Source organism: Acanthochromis polyacanthus, chromosome 12 (assembly GCF_021347895.1).
Source record: "Acanthochromis polyacanthus isolate Apoly-LR-REF ecotype Palm Island chromosome 12, KAUST_Apoly_ChrSc, whole genome shotgun sequence".
Classification (NCBI taxonomy): Eukaryota; Metazoa; Chordata; class Actinopteri; family Pomacentridae; genus Acanthochromis; species Acanthochromis polyacanthus.
This window is the reverse complement of record NC_067124.1, coordinates 23,119,854-23,134,785: the sequence shown is the minus strand read 5'-3', so window position 1 is coordinate 23,134,785 and position 14,932 is coordinate 23,119,854. Positions and strand designations below refer to the sequence as shown.

General features: G+C 39.3%; 1 protein-coding gene across 1 annotated transcript in view; it reads right to left on the bottom strand.

Annotated features, from left to right (window-relative positions):
• plekhf2 (pleckstrin homology domain containing, family F (with FYVE domain) member 2) overlaps positions 1–14,651 on the bottom strand; it is a 32,840-nt gene extending 18,189 nt beyond the window's left edge. The window contains exon 1 of the mRNA XM_022211903.2: positions 14,480–14,651. The gene's annotated coding sequence lies outside the window, so the exon portion shown is untranslated. The remainder of the gene's footprint in view (positions 1–14,479) is intronic.
• Between the last annotated feature and the right edge of the window lie 281 nt (positions 14,652–14,932).

The window sequence follows — 14,932 nt, the reverse complement described above, 5'->3', positions numbered from 1 at the left end:
AGGATCTTTACTGCACTTCAATGTTCCTCACTATGAATGCACAGCAATAAGAAAATATATTATGAAGAATGCACAAATTACTATTATTGCTACTATTAGAACAACCATAAAATACATCATAAAGTGTACCATAAAACAGTACGAAATGAGTGTTTATTACTTTATGTGCAGCCTGGCAGTAAATGTGTCAGTGTACTTTGCCATATGTGAAGATAACAACAGTTCTTATCTGTCCAGTTTCAGATTGACCTATATTGTCTTGTGGGTAGTTTGTCTTGGTGTAGACCAACCTACAGAATCTACTCATGTTTGGTTTGAGGCTAGTAACAATATCCGACCCCTGATGGAAAGATGACATAGCTTCTCTGCACACAGCCTTGAATCTTTAATTAACACTATGTAATATGGGCACTTTGCAGACATAACTATTGCCTGGAGGAAAGGCTAAATTAGAGGATTTCAAGCTGCAAGCAGGTCTGTGAACTTCAAAGAAACACTTGTAAAATCATGCAGAGGAACTCTTACAGGAGAAACCTAGTAACCCCACTGTGTTCTTAACACGTTAGCAGATTAATTGATAATGAATATTTGAAGATTTTCTTTATTTAGTCTATTAAATGTCAAAAAGCAGTGAAGAACAGCTACCGCAACTCAGTAAAGTGATGTCTTTAAACTGGTTGATTTGTTCGAAAACTGGTCCAAACGCAACAGTATTTAATTTGGTATCATATATGGCAAAGCAAAGCTGTGATTCCCCACATTTGAGAAGCTTGGCCCATTAAATGTTGGGTATTTTTTCTAGAAAAATACTGACACTGGTGCCTGTAAAAATGCTGGTGATTTTTATTTTTATCCAGTTATTGATTTATCGACTAATGTTTAAAAGTCTACATGTCTTGACATCTCTGACTCAAGTGGTCTGGTCTTGAAAAAACAACCAAGCCAAACATAGCTCTTTGTGTAATAAAAATCATACAGCTGACAGGCTGTTATAGAAGTTACAATTTTAACTGTGACATTTTTCGGTCAACATAACCGTTACTGCTACCACACCTCATTTCTGTTTGGCCAGTAACCGCCTCTCCAAAAATATAAAACGGGTACCAAGAACACAAGGTAGGAATTTAAACATCTGAAGTGCTAAAATTTTTTCCACAGTGCTGCAAATGATCCCAAAAAAGGACTGGTGCTTAATCACGAAAGCATGTACAGTCTTCTTTGATGAATAACTTTGCAGTTTTACTCTGTTCTATGGGGGAAAGCTCACCAGAGGAATGATTGCATAATCAAGCAGAATTGGGGTATTCTCTGGTCTCATTAGAACAAACTTCAGTAATCTCAAGATTACAATTACAATTAGCAGACACTTTAATCCAAAGCGATGTTGATCTGAGAGTAGATACAACATGAGGTAGGTAGGCAGCACTAAGTGTCTTGCCTAAGGGTTCTCACTGGACAACAGCACCTTGACTGGGATTTGAAGCACTGATCTCCTGTGCCAAAGTCAGGGTGCTAATCACAAGATAATACCCTAAGTCTTCATTGAGTGCCTTTTTCATACTAGCAGATAAGGGTATTATGCTGCAAAAAATAACAATATTCTGAAATGTTTAAAAATAGATCTGTATTTAAATTCAGTGAAGCGCTTTTGTCTCCGATTTAGTCTACAATAAAATGGCAACAAAAGAGAACCCTTGTAAAAATGAAGATTTTTAAGTTTCACTTAGATTTCTCTCCTTACAAGTTCCAGCTCTATCTTGATGAGCCATTTTGTACATGCAGCAGGGACAGTTATCTGGCAAAAGTATGTTTCCAGATACATGGTCTAAAAATGACAGGCTTTCCCCTAACACCACTCAGATCTGTTTCCATGCTTTTTCAGTCCAGTGGTATGCAGGAACAGTGACAGTAGTTTATTCAGGTCATCACAGCTGCCTCCAATCCCAGAAACACTGTGCCTGAGAGATCTCACAGGGAAAAAGAAAAAACAGCGGCAAGTGGCACAGATCACAAATCACAGTGATCTAAGAGGTGGAGGTATGGAGGTGAGATCAGACTAATAACAAACCAAACATCATGATAAATGACTGTTCAGCTACAATAAAACATCAATTTCTGCCAAAGGACTTTGGGCTCTCCTTCATTCTGAAATGTCAGGCCTGTGTGTACATAATATGGGTATATAATACCACAGAAAAATGGCCGCCACTGAGAGGAGGAGTGGTTAGCTGGGCTCCATAACATTATACACTTGTAAAGTTTATAATGTTGTCTGTGCTGTTTTCATTGTTGTTGGTGGTCCTCTTTGTATGCTTTTACTGAAAAGCCCAACCAGGGACAGGAGTTGAAAATAAGCTTAATGCTATGCACTCTATATGCAATACATCAGATGTTTTCTATGTTAATTGCATGACCCCTGATCAAATAAATAAGTAAAAATAAATAAAACAGAAAGGGAATGATTATCAAAAGCTACAATAGCATAATGACCAAATTCTGATCACACTATTTCTTCCAAATGAAAGTCTTTCAAATCAAACAGACACAAATGCACACAGTTAAACATACATTGGCCATACCATTGTTGAAGTCTTCATTTTTAGCTTTTAGAAACCTAAAAAGCATTTGATCTCAACAGTCGTTTTCGGTATTTACTCTGCCCTGACCTCAGCTGTCTTTAAACGCTGACCAGCACAGTGACTAAATGCCTTCCCAACCGAAACTCTTTCCTTTCTCATGTGCTGACAACAGCAGAAATATGACTTCTAGTAGACACCAGGAAGCTTTCAGAGTAAAAGTTAACATGGCAAAAGCCAAAAAGATGGCTTCGAAAAATAATATTGTTTCAATAGCTTATACTTATTTAGTCTTTTTAATGAGCTACAATCTGTTTATGAAGATTCAACAAATGTCCTAGATTACAACTATGGTTTCCACAAAAGTGTCTGCCTGAGTTTTATCTCAGGCAGGCAAAACTCAAGATAACACTTCAATTCAAATAATTAAAATTATGTCCTGTCTAAGTAAAGTAAATGCTCTGTTTCAATGTCTCTCTTTACACAAGCCACTGCACCGGAAACACAAGAGGCATTCAGACCTTTGCTGTTTGTTTGTTCATTCAAATTCAATGCAAACTGGTGGCAGTGCCACCAAAAGATGATTGCATGGAAACAAGTGTAAAAAAAAATAAAAAATAAAACCAAAGGATCTTATCAAAAGGAAAGTCTGGTAAGCACAAAAAGCACAAATGACAAAAACTCATCTTTTTTTTTAAAAAAACTGGGCTTTTCCTGTGTAGAGGTATTTCTGACAACCATCAAACATGTTTTCACAAGCATCAGAGCAAAATCATACTTACTGTTGTAGACTGCTCACCAACAAAAAGGCCCATTTTAAGCAAAAGACTGAGAAATTCCACTTTGAGCATTCAAAGTAAGACTAAAATCGGTAGGAAAGCACTTTCTGTTGTTCACTAAGATTTGCAAATGTCACAATTGGTACACTTCAACTATAGCTGTTTCAGTTCTAGCAGTGGTGACAAAACAAATAGTTTTTGGGTACTTTAAAACTTTAGTTCTAAGCAATGCGAAACCAAGTGTTTGGAGAAAAAACTGCCAAATAATACATTTATCTAGCGGTAGCATCAGTGTTTAGATTTGCTGCAATTTTTGTTTTGCCTGGGAAAACTGCAGGCTGAGAAAGAAATCATTCAACTCACATCTGTCTTCACAGTTTGCAAAAGCGCCAGTTAAAGTTTAATCAGTCACTCATGCAGGTTCAAACAGATTTAGTGCACAAGCAGGGCAATCTAGAAAACTGATTAGTCAAGTACACGTTTAAACGTGCAGAGGATCCAAGAAGAATGATGGGTGAAATCTATGGAGAACAGCCACCCGGCTTCTCAGAGATGTTTTGCCATCTCAGGCTTCTTTAAAAATTCAAGGTCCAATTTGCAATCACATACTTTTGCCAACAAAGACTCATTAGGAGCCTTTGTCTTTTAAAATATCACACTGTGATAATGAATTATATAAATTAAACAGTTTATGAAACAGGGATATGTTCTTGTCTTTGACCCCTGTGTTACTCCATTTGCTAATTCTTCAGTGTTCTTCTACCTGCTAAAGGCAACAATGTCCACCTAAACTCGGGATGCAACAACATACAGTAATTAACCAAAATAGATGACATAGATTGAGAACTGTCAATAAATCTAACTGCAGATTAGTTTGTAACAACATCGTTTTGCATGCTCACACACAGCCATTATCACATACTGGAGTGAAATGTGTCACTGCCCGATGTGACTAAAACACAACAACAATAATTATTTATTTATTGTTTGTTAACACGTGCCTCAAAAAGCTTCCACCTAAATTTAAATGCTGGAGCCTAAATAACTGCCCTGAGGTACAAATATTAGTTAAAATACAAATTATTTCACATAATTCTATAAAATCTACCTGCATTAGTCATGACTTCATGTCACACCTTAGACATACACATTGTGGAGTGTGAAAGGAGGCTAGCTGGACAGTGAAGCATATCAGTGAGCAGGAAATATTATTCACCAGCCTCTGAAACCTTTTAGAAAAGAAAGCAATGAAATACCACTTTAACGCCAACATGACACACATGCACCACAACACTAAGTAGGCATTTTTACATTTACACATTTTACACTTTGTCTGAGAAAAGCTCTGTGTGTTTGGGAGGTAAATTCCATTTTGGTCTGGACTGAAAGCTGACATCACTCTTTGTGTGGACACCGACGGCAGAGAGGTCTCTCTGGTTTAAAAAACGTGCTAAAAGTGGCTGTTTTTAGCTCAGGTTCTAGTGTTGGTGTGTTAGAAATGAGACTGGCAGAATGTAGGACTGAGGAATGTGCTCTGAACAGGCCTCCATCTGTTCCTCTCATTCTCCTGAACTCATGAGTGCAGCAGATCAACCTTTGAGCCTTTCCAACGCAAATAAACCCAACAGGTAGCATAAAGCAATGACCTGAGCTTTGGCTTTACTTATACATTTTCCATTCCTTTATGGTTAATTCAGGCTGTTTCCGCATGCACCATGAAACCAAATAATTTTAAATCACTTCCACTAAATACTCTACTCAATCGAAACAGCTGGAAAACAGCTAGAGGCCACAAATTCAATCATCCAAATGTAATCTAGAATTGTGAAGACGCAACACCCACAATGCCGATAATCGGTTTTAATTAGCTTCACAGTCTATTCAAAAAGGAGTTTCAGGATATGTTTTTTTGAAATTGCTTATTAAACCCGTGTACAGTCTAAGAAGCAATGTGCAGAGCCAGAGCATGGGCCTACCAATGTCCATGGCCCGTTTGGACTTCAAAACAGAGAAGTAAAGATTTTGACTCAAAATTAGCAGGATCTTTACAACATCAGCTCATACTAGGGATGGGAATTTCGACTAATTTCCCCACCGACTAGTCTCAAATTTTATTTGCGACTAGTCTACTAGTCTATAAAGCCACATAATGACATTGAAGAAACATTTTCATTTATATCCCGCTCCGTAAGTCTGGATGGGATCTGTAGTGACTTTGTGCATGCGCGATTTATCTGCCGTCTGGCTGCGGAGTGATGTGGGTCACCTCTAATCAGACACTGGGACTGCTGCGGGGTTACTGAACTGACAGCCTGTGCTTTGGGACGGGCAGGAGCTCACAGCAGCACCTGCTGCTTGTTGAGGACAGTAACTGCAGAATGATCCGAGTTTTCCTGTCAGTCTCCAAAATGGTAGAAAAAGTCGCTAGATTTGTCGCTAGTCGCTTTTGACAAAGAAAAGTCGCTAGATTTGGTGAGAAAGTCACTAAGTTGGCAACACTGGTTTCTGCTTACACAGCCGACAGGCGACCTTGTTGTCATCTGCTGCGTCAAAATACTGCCAAACGGTGCTGATTTTCTTACGCGGCAGCGTCGCCATCTTCCCACTTTACCTTTCTTCCCCAAACTGTGTGGTCCTGCCCCCCGCTACGTGTGCGTGTGAGGGAAGGGGAGGAGGAGCAATTCTCTCCCTGGCTGCTCAGCCTGTTCACAAAGAAGCCGAGGCAGAGGCGCGAAGAACAAGGTGCATGATGCTTAATGCAGCGTTGAACCGACTAGTAAAATACTAAACGTTTAATAAATGAGTAGGTGGTTAAACGATTAAACGACTAGTCGCGCACATCCCTAGCTCACATAGATGAATCAAAACACTTAAAAATCCCATTTTCTGGACATTAACATGAAACTTTAATGGGAATAAATATAGCAGTGGTGGTAAAATAATATGATTAGTAATATTTTAACAGAAGCAACGTCCATGGTTGGGTAAAACAAGATTTAACCGCACAGGAAATCTCGAGCCTTAAATACAGCCAAGCTGACAGCTACTTACTTAAGGATGTTATTATTAACGCAGTTCAATCAGTCTGTCCTCAAAAGCACCTGTTGGTTGGTCTGGTGTGCACAGTGTCAGTTTGTTGTCTCCTTGCATATGTCGATATGACACACAGGATTCAGTTGCCATAAAGAAAACAATAAGTCTGACCCAGAGTTGATGAAAGAAACTGTGGTAACAGCATATACACACATGAGGTTGTGCACATTACAGGTAGCCTCATTTTCATCAATGGATATGGTGTACAGGTTTGATTACTTCTAAACTATTCAAAATGTAGAATTATTACTACGTTAGGAACAACAATGTGTGTCTCATTTACAAAAGAGTAAATGATACGAATACACTGACTGTAGCATTACATTTCATAAATGATCATCATTCACTAGTCCCACAAAGCAGGATGCTGAACTGTGATGTATAATGTTTAGAAATGAGTGGTAGGAAATGATGGGAGGAAATGTGGCTTCAAAACAGGCAACAACTGCAAGTATACCATAGAATTCATACAAGGGTTCATTTGTAATAAATTGAGTGAGTAGTAAATCATATAAGTCTTGACGTTAGTAATTCTGTGAATCAAAGGAATCTTAAAGTCTCTCCACTGTCACTTAAATCTTTGTTTTTACTTCTGTTTTCTTCTGTATTTGTCTCCCAAACTTTTACTCTTTTTAAGTAAGTATTCATACAAATCGCTGATTGAAGAAGTAGATTTTGAGCAGTTGTGCTCTTTTTAAGGAGCAGCAGGCCTATTGATGCATCTGTGCTAAAAAAAAAAAAAAAAAAAAAAAAAAAAAATCAAGCTATTAAAATTTCGCAAGATGAAAAGCCTCTTGTACTCATACCCTCCAACAGAACTTTTTACTATTTGTGTTCCCACTTCCAGGAAATGGTGTCATGGTGCTGTGGCCTGACACATCCACCTCCTGATTACTGCTGTTGCATTAAACTCTATTTGTAAGCTTCACTTGTGTGCACTTACAATTATGCAAGAGATGTAAGAGCATGTCTCAGTACAACGAATCTATAAGCAGAGCTGACACAAAATAACAATAATTCAAATACCAGGAAACTGCAAAATCCTGACATCAAACTTGAGTCGTTTAAGTGATGAATTGATGAAGTCAACAACTGCCAGAGCAGAAAGCAAGCGGAAATCACTGTGGGAGTTTAGCTAGTAAAGGACCACCATGAGAACATCTTCTGTGATCTCAATAACAAACAGCCAGAGCTCTCCTCTCAAAGGCGGGTAGACGTGTTTGGGAACTTTCAATATTAATATCTGACTACTGACTGGTTAACCAAACAGATAATCGTTCGGTGTGACGGAAATACTGACATACTTAATCAAACATTGCAGTCACATTACAGTTTCTCACCAGTAATTTCAGACATTCCTAGACATGTGGAATGAACTTGATCATCACTACAGGCTTCCAGTTAAGGAGACAATAGTTTAGTTGAAATCTCATACAGCCATTAGCCACAACTTTAAAGCCACCATCCAATCCCTTTTCACGCCACCAAAACAAACTGACTTCTTGTGGCATGGACAGTGGACCTCTTGGGGCGTCCTCTTGTTTCTGTCACCGGAATATTGGCAGGGAATCCTCTGGGGTGGGGCTTTTGTGGATTAGGCTTTTTCCGGCACCATTTCACGTACGGTCAATGAGACGGGCATCTGGGGTAATTTGGAGGTCAGGTCGATGCCTTCGGTGCTTTGTCCTGATTTCCCAAGCAGCGGAGAAGCTACTGTCATTGTTGCGATGATATGGAGGTATCTGCTTGGTCTAGAATGGTGTCAAGGTTTCCCAGCAGAACATTGAATTGTAACAAGATATCAACGGTGGTTTTAATGCTGTGGTTGATGAGTGTATACTTGTTTACATTTGTTAACGAACTTCTCTCCCCTGCAGGTCTGCTTATTTAGGACGCTAAAATCCACCACTAGATAATGAAAGCACTCATGCTTTTGGAAATTATGTATTTTACAAGTCTGTTTCCATTGTACTTGTTACATGTTAGTGTTTTTCCAACAATTCCTACAAGAAAATAGTACTTCTCTTCTGTCAAGTGCAGCTTTAATAGCTCTCTCTCTAAATAAATAAACTCTGATTTGGTCACAGAAATTCTTACAGAACAAAAATGACATGTTTTAACCAAGTTTTTGTCACAGTGTGAACTGGCCGTGTGCAGTAAACTGTCTTGTCAATCAGATGCTAAAAAGCATGTCAGCGTCAGACTGTCATGTTGGCCAACTAATTACAACATATAATGTAAAAATCTGAAAGGAATGCTGGCATCGTGTTTCTGAGCAGAAACAGCACATGGCAGACAAACTACAGTGACAGAAGTATAAAATGTTTCTCTGAGGCCATATTTAAATGGAGAAGTGAAATTGTGACTTAGTATGAAACATTTACATATCTGTAAGTGTGGAGTAATGGTAAGTGTGGCCAGATATGAAAATGAGAACTGTAGAGGCTGAACGTAGATTCTGACTCTACATACTATTCTCCTTACTGAGCCTCGCATTGTAATGTTAGTGGCGTATTTGCTTAGTGGAGGTGACCTGGCATGCGGCTTATGCAAAAATGTGATGGTTTTAAAATCAAAGTAACAGTCCAAGCATTAAGCTGCAGGGTTCAGCAGCTTGCAAAAAGGACATCACTGACAAGACTTGTAAGATGTAAATAATACGCAGCCCATTAACATGCTTAACAACAGAGGACAAAGGTTGAGGATTATAACACAGACATTGTTAAAAACACACAGAGTTTGACGTGGTCCCTGCTGTTTTAAATTTTTGGCTGCAATGGATGGAATAGTCATTGTGAACTATCACAGGCATGGACAGACGACATGTTTGCTGACCAGAATGAATGAATGAATGAATAATTGAGGTGGGTTTTAATGCCAGTTAGCTTGAAATCCTATATAACAGACAACAAAGGTGTGATATGATCAAGCACCATGCAGCGCTGAATACTGGCACCAGAACCAATTTGTTTTTGTCACACTAGACGGATGCCAATGTGTTACAAAGCCCTTATGAAAAAATAATCCTTAAAATATAAATGTGAATCAATGCTGTGTGCTCAGAAACAAAACTGTGTAAACCGCACATTGTAGGCTACACACATTTCTTCTGTTTAAAACCGTTATCCACAGATTTATTTTTTGGGGGCAAATGCTAAAATCTGTGCATTTCTTTTAGAGTTACAAGCAATATAAAGACTTGCACCACCTTTCATGGCTTCGTCATTACGATTATTTGAAAAAATAAAGTCTTTTTGATTACACTGTATATGGACTTTCAGAAACAGATGCTGTGCTGACGTCAATCTTAAAAATCAATTTAAGCACAAACAGGGCAGAAACAGAAAGCGTACCTGTTAATTCACCTGCTCCATTTGTGTTGACAAAACATCAGCGTAATACACGCAGACAGCTTCTAGTTAGCATTACCTACACAGCATGGAGAGAATCCACACACTGTCAGCTTCATCTCACAGCCAGAAATAATGGCTTAATAACACAAACTGGCCTCAGATCAGTGCGTAGTGTTTTTTCAGTCTGCCTCTCATCTAAAGGTGAATATCACATACTTCTTAATTTACAGGAACATCTGTCTGCATGTTTCAACGACTGGATTTTCGCCACTAGAGCTAGTATTCCCTGCACAAACATAACATTTAGAACCGGTGTAACGAGCATTTACTAAAAGACACAAATGCAATGAATGATCACCGGATGAATGTAAAAATGAATTTTGCATTATTTGTTTGCAATTTAGATTTTTTTCTATATAACCATAGCAACATGCCATATAACATTCCCAAAAACTACATAGATATCGACAAGTGAAGTGTGAGCCACAAGAACAAAGCAAACAAAAAAGATCTATTCCAAAATTAAGCTCAGCACATAGAAATGTTTTAATAATATCGAATATTATCTAACCTTACCAATAAACAGCACTAAAACTTATAGGAAACATTTATTTATGTGATAGTGGTCTGCAACTAACGACGCGTCGACGAGTCGTCTGAGCACGATACGTCATCAAAAGCGGAAGTGAGCGCGCAATGCAACAGAAATCCCCTTCCGACCCGAGTGCGGAACACGGACGAACATCGGCGCTGCATCGTGCTTGTATTATGTATGCACGCTGCAGCGCGGATGTCCGCGTTCTATCGTAAACATGGATGTCAGCGTTTACTATACAGCTGTATCGAAACGCGGACGTCCGCGCTGCAGCGTGCATACATAATACATGCACGATGCAGCGCCGACGTTCGTCCGTGCTCTGCGCTCCGGTCGGAAGGCGATTTCTGTTGCATTGCGCGCTCACTACCGCTTTTGATGACGTATCGTGCTCAGACAACTCGTCGACGCGTCATTAGGTGCAGCCCTACAATCACTTCAGGCAATACACTAGTTTAAAACAAGACTTTTCATAATTAAAAAATGACAGCTTCAAAATGACCTTTGAGGACTTCTTAAGGACTGTTCATTTCCGCTAGAGGAAACCACTCCAAAAGTAATTTAATGGGCAAAAATATGGTAGAAACCTCAGGAGGAGCAACAGAGGAGGGACAGACTTCACTATAATTTAGCGATCTGTTTTAAAAGAGAAAATTTCCTGTATACACTAAGCTTGCATCTGGACACAAAGACAGGTTGCTTTTGAATTATGGTCTTAAAACAAAGGTGTATGTCGATTTTTTGTACCATTACTCCCCTAATATTGATCCAGATTTATGGATCAGTACACACCTACTACCTCTTTCCCTAAACCAAAGGAAGAGCAATAATGCCATGATCTCACTGAGAAAAACTGTGATATGAAAGAATAAAAGGCAAGTTATTCATTCCACCCCCATTAAAATTAAGGGCAAGTAGCAGTGCCAGTAAAATCTTAATGGTACTCATCTCCACAAGGATCAAACCAAGGACAGTCTACTCACAGATAATCAGTTTGTCTCCCTGCTTGACATGTTAGAGAGGAAATAACCTGCTCTCCTTATGCATGTAATCTGCATCCATTTATAAACTGCTGGATTATGCACTAGGTGTTGGATTACACAGGAAGCCACACCAGATTTCCTGTGCTGGCAGAATGAATGGGATGAGAGGTGGTGTTGAGGTGTTGTTGGCCTGTCAGGTAGTTGATTTTACTCTGCCTCGCCCTCATCAGCTCTGGCAGAACTAGTTTAACCATGCTAAGACACAAAGAGGAAGAAGACACTGAATGACTTGAAAGCAGGAAACTCGCCATTCTGTCCAAATGTTAAAACTGCTGATCAGTTCCTAAGAACGGCTGATTACCTGCTTAAAGAAGTGTGCTATAATTCACAAGCTGCTTCAGCTGGTCAGGGACTGGAAATGGAAATGTCAGTTTGTTCCCCTGAGAGACAGTAATCCCGGCTACTCCTTCATTTACATCTGACTAAGCCGAGGGTAACTTCGAGCCCAGCCGCCCACTTTCAGTCTTCTAAGGAAGTACATCGTGAAAATACCCCAGAGACACATGACATTCTAGAAACTTTGCAACTTTCTCTGTTTGAGCCATGAGTTTAGGCGTAAAAGCAATACTGGCTGACAAGTTGTGTGTGGCAACATTAAAAAAGTTTCAAAGTTACCGGTTCCTAAGTTTTGCAACTATGGCATCAGTTTTCTACACTTTACAGGTTATGATCACATTTGTAGCATCTTAACCTTACAAAAGACCAATTTCCTGAGTCCAGTGCAGCAGTAATGCGCTAAGAAATGTAGATAATTTCTTATATTGGTCATTAACCAATCACAACTGCCAATCATCTGCGGGTGTGATCACCCCCCACTGTGAGGATTTGCTGCTATTTTCTGTTTTATATCACTGTAAACTGTATATGTTAAAGTTTCTGGATTGTTGGATGGACAAATAGAGTATTTTTTGTAATTATATGACATCCTAATAAATAAAAATCAATAAGACAAGCCAAGTGGGATTAAGACAATTTGTCTGGATTTAAAACTATTTGGGTTCGACAGAGCTATAAAACCGGTGGTATTTCAGTCTTATTCAACACAAAGGTTACAAGTTTGATGCCAATTAGGGGCCAAGTATCCTGTTGAAGAGTCTGCACTAGACTCTGAAGGAAACACTAACACCTGAAAAACTGATTTCACAAAAACTAGGATCACAACCAGGTGCAGGAGTTGTACTACGAGATCTGCCATGTTAGACATAGTCTATCTACTGCTGCTCCACAGCTCTAAAACTTCATGAAATATCTGATAAAGACACTGTTCATACCAAGATTTTATCTCACCAACTATTTCCTTCAGCTTTGTCTTCCTGCAGAGCTCTTCAGATGAACAGTGCAACAGACTTTTTTCTAAGGTTATTAAACATGAACAATAGTTTCATTTATTATGCTTTTACATGAACTGACACCCACCATGAAAGATTTGTCATTGACATCTGTAAAAAAAAGCTACAGATACATTTATCAAACTGGGTCACCATGAGATAGATCATTAAGCCTCATTCAAAGTATGTGAATCCTATCCTGCTCTTCACACTTTCTCCTTTATCAGAAGTCTGATAATCACTGCTGTTTGATGACTGTATTTTGTTTCTGAACACAATTTGATATGTAATTAAACCACAACTACAAGTTTCTAATATAATTGTTTACTTTGGATTGGATGAAGGTACACATCTGAAGTTGCAGAAATTGGCCCTGGTAAATTGTAATGAACACTCTTCACTCTTTTTTGAAAATCTGTTAATTCATAAAATCAACAGGTTGATTTGACAATGAAAATAATTTTTAAAAACTTGAAGCCCACCAAAAGCAGAAATGGCAAACGGCTGTTATGGAGTATCCAACACAGAGTCAGTTTGAAACAACAGTGTGAAAGGTTAGGAATTCCTTTCCTGCACTAAGACGCATGTTTTTGGATGTAAACTGGTAATAAGCTTAATACAACCGGGGTGGACGACATGTGAACAACCCTTGACTGTATATGCACAAATACCACCCTATAAGGAGAAGCCTACTGAAAGTAACACAGGATTTAGAGCAGTGATTCTCAACCCTGTTCCTCAGGACCCACTGTCCTGCATGTTTTAAATGCTTCCCTGCTCCAACACACCTGACTCCAATGATCAGCTCATCATCAGGCTTCTGCAGAGGCTTGATGATGAGCTGATCATTTGAATCAGGTGTGTTGGAGCAGGGAAGCATCTAAAACATGCAGGGCAGTGGGTCCTGAGGAACAGGGTTGAGAACCACTGATTTAGAGCAATCTAACCTGATGCAGACTAAGGCAAGAAATCACAAACTTCCCCTTCTGTGGTAGAAAAAGTTTCACCATCAGTCAGGATCACACATTCACTTCCACAAGAGTTGTAATAACAGAGTCTGGGCTCCTCACTGATTATATGCAGCGAGGTACAGGTGGCTTGAGGAAACCCAGAGAATTTTAAAACTTTATACTACTTGAAAACGACCTGTTATTAATCATACATCAAGTTAGTGTTGCATAAGCTGAGGAACATTTGATTAATGGTGCGCTTCCAGTATGTCCTGACCTGCCATAAATAAATAAACCACAATGACTTTATCCCTTTGGCTTAGTGGAGCCAATGCAAGCGAAGCACGTAGTCACCTTGACTTTATTCTCCTTTTATAATACCACTTCTTGTACATGATACGACTCTTAAGTTTCTATGACTTTTCAAGTTATCGCACAAGTTTGGCAAACTGGTACCAGCTGGCAGCATTAGCCAGCTAGCTCCGAAGTTAGCTTTCCAAACACCACTCATTTATTGCTACTTGTACCGACACTAAATCAACTCTATTTGTTCCTCTTGGTCCACACAACCAGTCGTCTGTTTTTTCTCTCGCTTTTATGAAAGTCAAAGTGGAGCTTTAGGAGCGGTAAGTCAACCAGCTATCGCCTGTTAGCATGAATGGGAAAAAGTAGCACCAACCCACGGAGCAAGCTTTAGCTAGTCTTAGCAAAGAGTGAGTGAACATCAACAGAGACAACTTTTAAATCGAGACAACTACATACCCGACGGTAGCTCTGGTTGTCCGGTAACTTTTGCAGTGACTTGGAGCTCAGTTGTATTCCAAATAACGGGATTTAAGCAGTGCCACCCTTTCTGAAACTGACCGCCGTGTCCGCAGACAGCGACAAGCAGCTGGAAACTCTGCCGCTGCCCCGAAAATAAAACAACAACATGGCAGCGCCGCGCTGCGTTCAGGGCACGCTGGACAGTCGGCAAATATACAACCTAGTGTGTGGAGAATGGTCAGCAAACAGCGACGCAACTACTTAAAACAGTAGCGAGATGTAGGAAAATACATTTACTAAAGTACTGCACAATTCTTATGCACTTGTTCTTTAATGAGCATTTACATTAAAAGGTACTTTATATTTCCACATCACCACATTTTAGATTAAGTACTGACTTAATCTAAAATGTGGTTCCCATATTTTGGCTTTTGAAACTACAAAAATGCA